This window comes from Lissotriton vulgaris, chromosome 1_1, assembly GCF_964263255.1.
Source record: "Lissotriton vulgaris chromosome 1_1, aLisVul1.2, whole genome shotgun sequence".
Classification (NCBI taxonomy): Eukaryota; Metazoa; Chordata; class Amphibia; order Caudata; family Salamandridae; genus Lissotriton; species Lissotriton vulgaris.
In genome coordinates, this window is record NC_141685.1 from 244,774,238 (window position 1) to 244,780,030 (window position 5,793).

General features: G+C 54.5%; 2 non-coding genes across 2 annotated transcripts; both read right to left on the bottom strand.

The window, feature by feature from the left end:
• Positions 1–425: 425 nt before the first annotated feature.
• TRNAK-UUU (transfer RNA lysine (anticodon UUU)) lies at positions 426–498 on the bottom strand. The gene has a single exon. It is a non-coding gene; the product is annotated as a tRNA-Lys (tRNA).
• Positions 499–2,172: 1,674 nt separating this feature from the next.
• Positions 2,173–2,244, bottom strand: TRNAE-CUC (transfer RNA glutamic acid (anticodon CUC)). The gene has a single exon. It is a non-coding gene; the product is annotated as a tRNA-Glu (tRNA).
• Between the last annotated feature and the right edge of the window lie 3,549 nt (positions 2,245–5,793).

The window sequence follows — 5,793 nt, forward strand, 5'->3', positions numbered from 1 at the left end:
ATCTGAAAACTTGGCAGTTTTGGGTAGTTTTCTTTGAAGCCCCCTTTAATTTTGAGAGGAGTAAAACTGGAGACAAGACCGCCTACGGTGCACGCCCAGAGACGCCGCTGCTTTACCGCATAAAGTACACCAGGTGCACTTAGTTTCTTTGCTTTTTTTCCAAATGTTAAGTGCTACAATTCACAGTAGCATTTCAGATGGCGACTCGTGAAAGAAACCGGTGTGCGCTCTACTAGGCAATAGGTGGCGCTGCTGAGCCTTCTGTGACAGTCAAAACACCAGCGAGAGACGGCAGAACGAAGAATCGCACGATCATTCGTGGAAAGTGAAGCGACTACTCAATCAAATAAAAAACAAAGTCCCTGCTGTTTTTGAAAAGGTTATAAGAAAATAATAGTAGGTAAAAAACATGTTTTAAAAAGTACCGCCCGAACAGGGACTTGAACCCTGGACCCTCAGATTAAAAGTCTGATGCTCTACCGACTGAGCTATCCGGGCTTCTGCGAAAGACTTAGAGGGCACTTTATATAAAGGTTTGTTGGAGCACAAGACTCCATCTACCCCCATATTAATCCTTTATTCTACGATAGTGTTCTCCCTTTGGATTGACAGGCTGCAGACCGTGCCCACGCACAGATTCCTCCCAGTTTCCACTGCTCCCTCCTGGTGCCTCTGCCACAGCTCCGCAGTGAGCTTTGGCTCATGTTCACGCTGCAGACAAATACAGTGACACAAGTACGCTCCTTCACTTCCCTGTCCTGTTACCGCGCCCGCCTCCATTGCTCTGGATTTATTTCCACCGTGTGAGGGCTCTCTCGTGCAGCTGGATGTCCCTCGCAGTGCCCTCTTATTGTTATTTCCCTTTTTCCAAGCACATTTTCTTTCGACTCTCTTTTCACGTTTCAGTCACCATGTCTGGGGCTGGGACGCATTCGTGCACCCTCCCAGGTCACTCATTCTCACATCACACTGGACCAAACAAGACTTATAGAATGGTTAAGGCTTATTACCCACGCGTTGACCTCCTGCCGAGTCCACAGATTGCTGCCCGGCCGGGGAGAGGAGGTCTGCCGGAGAAAGAAAGAAGACAGGTTCTGCTGGCATTTTAATTAAAAAAAAAAAAAAATTGGCAAAGTCTGAGGCTGTGACCTCTACCACTCGGTTCGAAACAGACCAGTAGAGCTCTCGTCGCCATCGATTAGTTTGTGCTCCCGCCCTGGGCACCGCACCCAAACCGACAGACCATGCACGAAACCTGGGCTTCACCCTGGACTCCTCCCTCTCCATGACCAGGCAAGTCAACAGCGTCTCCTCGGCGTGCTTCAACATCCTACGCATGCTACGGAAGATCTTCTGGTGGATCCCCACAGAGACCAGGAAGACCGTCACCCAGGCCCTCGTCACCAGCCGACTGGACTACGGCAACGCCCTCTACGCCGGGACCACCGTCAAGCTCCAGAAGAGACTCCAGCGGATCCAAAACGCCTCAGCCAGACTCATCCTCGACATCCCACGTTCCAGCCACATCTCCGGACATCTGAGAGACCTTCACTGGCTCCCCGTCAACAAAAGAATCACCTTCCGCCTCCTCACCCACGCACACAAAGCCCTACACGACCAAGGCCCGAGCTACCTCAACAGCCGAGTCAACTTCTACGCTCCCAAACGCCACCTCCGATCAGCCAACCACGCCCTCGCCGCCGTCCCCCGCATCCGAAGAGCGACTACAGGAGGAAGGTCCTTCTCCTACCTGGCCGCCAAGACCTGGAACTCCCTCCCGTCCGACCTGCGCCTGACCCAAGACCACCTCTCCTTCAGGAAGAAGCTGAAGACCTGGCTGTTCGAGCAGTAGCGGCACCCCCCCCCCAGCGCCTTGAGACCCTACGGGTATGTAGCGCGCTTTATAAGTGTATTTGATTGATTGATTGATGTGCTTGGACACTTGGCACAGTGACATAAAATACCGGTTAAAGAACCGTGACAAACAGGAAACAGTGCTCGTTTTAGTCTGTTTTCTATGTCAATAATGTAGCTTAACTCTTCGCTATTCTTCCCCCTTTGCATGTTTCCTTTAATAAGCCGCCATAATTTAAGAAAATAAATTATTACCAAAGTCATAAAGTAATTAGCAAAACACCGTTCCAATAAATTGGAATTTCAGAAAAAAATATCTTCCCTGACCGGGAATCGAACCCGGGCCGCGGCGGTGAGAGCGCCGAATCCTAACCACTAGACCACCAGGGAGTGTATGGAAGTAGTTTTCAGGAGGTCTGATATAGAAAGCGCATCATACTGTCTCACTATTATTGTTCAGGCTGACCATACGAAGCTCATACAATGAAGTCACTTTTGTCACAGTGATTCTCTAAATGATTAACATAACATTTGCTACTAAAACATGATGCATTTGTGCCAGATTCCAACAAACACCACCAGTTTTGTTCTCTGTGCGTTTCCAACACCATTGCCCATCCTCTGACACTAATCCCTTCCAGGAACGGAGGAAAGAGAAGGATCCGAAAAATGGAAGAGTGAAGTCAGATTTTTCACAATGTGGATAACGTTTTAACTGGGAAACCATAAAATAAAATAAATTAAGCAAAATAATTAATCGTACACATATATTTTGGGAACATGCAGCTGTGATTCAGAATAAAAAATGCATTGGCAAGATGGCCGTGTAAAGCGCAGCTCTAGGACCGGCCCGTCCCCGCATCTATTCTGACCATAATCCTGCAGGCCTGAATGCAACCCTTGTATTGCGGAACCATAGCAGACACAAACCTGCTAACCCCAACTTGTCTCCTGCATGAGAGACAGAAGATACGGCCACTGTTGAGGTTGGGCCTAGTGGCGAGGCCTGCCCGAGAAGGAGCTCCAGTGGCCGAACTGGTGGGCGCTGCCGCTCTGAACGACAGTGGCGATTTGGTGACTTTACACGGCGGCCCCCCGGATCTGGCCGCGGACACGAACCGGCCGGGTCCGACTTGTCTCCAGCGTTGGAGACAGAAGCTCAGGCCGCCATTGAGGTGGGGCCCGCGCCAGGACCCGCGGTGTTGCGGGGGGGCGGGAAGGACCTTCAGTGGGGGTGGCTTGTGCTGGTGGGAACGCCGTGACTGGAGGGCGCTGATGATGCGACAGGATCAGCATTCCGGTGCTTATGCACGGCGGCCTCCCGGATCTGGCTGCGGAGAGGTGCGCTTTGAATCCGCACTGTGTTTAAGGTAAAGACCCCTGACTGACTTCGATTGGGCAGCCAAATGGACCTGAGGGCGTATCCCGTTGCCCCCGGGTTTTTAACACACTGCTCCTCCCTCCCCAGAACTGTGGAGTGCGACCGCGGCCGCATACAGGACCCCCTGGGCCGATGTTGCAGGGGTTGCTCTGAGCCAGTTTCCTGCGCCTAGAGCCAAACGCCCATCCACTGCAGGGGTGGGGCCTAGCTGCTGGACCCATGCCGGGTTCTCCAGTGACAAGCCTGGCTGGAAGGGAGCTTCGGATGGTCTGGCCTTGCCTGCAGTGACGCCACGTTTGGTGGGTGCTGCTGCCATGGCGTGAGGACCGCACCTACTTCCAGATATTGGAGCACCTCTGATGAGCCGGTAAGCGGGAGCGGCTGGTATTGCTGTGTGTGCTGGATTGCTGCCCGGCCCAGCATGAGGAGAGGGTCACGGCGTTGTATGACCCAGTGCTCTTCCTTTCCCCGATGTAAAGTGGCCTCAGGACAGACGCAGGGCCTCCCGAAGACCCCTAGCTGTGTATGCACGTCCCATATGGAGTTGGTGTTTCCCATGAAGAGGGGGAGACAGGACTGCTGAGGCTTGTACTGGTGGCAAGTGAGTGTAGGGTGCCCGGGACAGTGAGGGCAGCGGCCTCCTGGGAACATCAGAGGGGGCACGTGAACTTGGTCTGTCCTGAGAGATCCCCTGCTGGGATGGTGCAATTACGTCCGAGTTGGAGGCGGATTGCCTCTAGAAGTTTGGCCCTATTGTGGACTAAGTGGTCGGACACGGGGTGCTTTGATTCCCTCCACATCCATTGATTCCTGGCTCAGGTATTTGGTGTTAGTAGGGCCGCTCTGCCAGGACACAGGTAGGCAGGCTGGTATAACGAGGAGAGGAGTATGACGGAGCAAGTTAAGACCGCAGAGGCTCGGGGCCCGAAGGACATGCAATCCAACAAGTTGGACCGTTACACAGTCCCAAAAGAAATGCAACAATACCGGACGCCAAGGGATTCTGCCTCCGGGGGCCTGGGTGAAGAAGAGACAGAAATCTCTTTAAAAGAAGTCATGGATGCCATCACGGGCGTTAAGGCCTCCCTAGATACAGTGGCGATTGATGACAACCTCATCAGGGCCGACATGGGGAAACTGAATGAGAAGGTCATACAAGTTGAACTTACCACTGCTAGCTTAGTGGGAGACAGATGAAAAATGCAAATCTGCGCTTTTTAAGCCAAACTATGCGGCTGACCGGGGCCCCCGCAGATGGCCACCCTAAAAGGGTGGCCCTATAGTGCCATTTGGGCACAGTCACCACCCTCCTAGTTGTCAGAGTCAGGTAAGGGGTCCTCCCTCAAGGCGCACCAGGTGCGTCACTTCCGGAGCAACGTGGAGGGGAGAGTATATATGCCATCCCCCTCCTTCCTGGCATCCTCTGACGTATCCCCACAAGCTGCCTACTATCGCTCGCAGTGAGTGTTTATCCCCCCCACTTCCCTCGAGGCTGGGTTGCTCGACCTGGCTTCGGCTGTGGTGCCAGCCTCCATGATCTAGGCCAGCACTGTGCTGACCGGCTAGGGGGACAGAGGTGAAAGTATGCGGAATGCCTCAGCTCGGGCCCAAGAGTCCTGCGGGCTGATTGTGTGTTCCCCGTGTGTTGCCCAAGGGGGTCTCCCGCCATGGTGGGAGACTGCTCCCGCTCAGGAAGCGGGGAGAGCAGGCTATGCTTCTGGGGCGCCCCACCGCCCTTTGGCTCGCTTTCAGGCCGTGCGTGCCTCCTGCCTTCCGGGGGGCCTAAATGTGGAGTTCCTAGCTTTGCGAGTTTCGGGGAGAGGAACTCGGCAGGCTACCGGGGTAGAAAGATGGCGCCTCCCCCTGCTTATGGTTTCCTGCAGGACTAGTTGCGGAGGCTTCCCCCAGCGCGGTACAGACTCCTATCTCTGCTAGCTGGGTCTGTATTTGCTCCTGCCTGCGTAGGACCGCATGCAGGGCGCCTACCCATAGGAGCCGCTGGGTGGGACTCTTGGAAGACTAATGCCGGGGGGAGGTTGGGACAGAGGTGCGCCATGCTCTGCCAGGGGGTTTCCTTTTGATGGTGCCTGGAGCCAGACCTTAGTCTGTCGGGTGGTGCGGCCTGCATGTAGGCTCCCCCTACCATTCTGCCTGGTGTTGCCTCTGTGTGGGCCTGAGCTATGGCGTTCCAGGAGTTTCCTAAACCGTGGGGAGGGAGGCGGAACTGCGGGCGCCCCGGCTCCTTCGCTGCAACTAGCAATGGCGGTGTGAGTTTCCACATGTAGCGCTGCCTCCCCCTGGTGAGAGTTGCCCAGGCAGGGAAGGTCCTTAATTTCCCCCCAATTGCAGCCTAATGCTCGCTCCTGTATAGCCTCGAGGGCTGGGCGCTTTGCTTCAGCGTTTGCCAGGCAGTGTTCGGTTTGCTCCACCGACACTGCATGTTTTAAATGAATGCCTCCGTGTAATTTCCGCGGTGCTAATAATGCCTGCCAGTTTTCTTTTACCGGCAGGGAACAGGCCCGGGGCCAGTGGGGGGGTGCTGGGATGGAGCAGTTTCA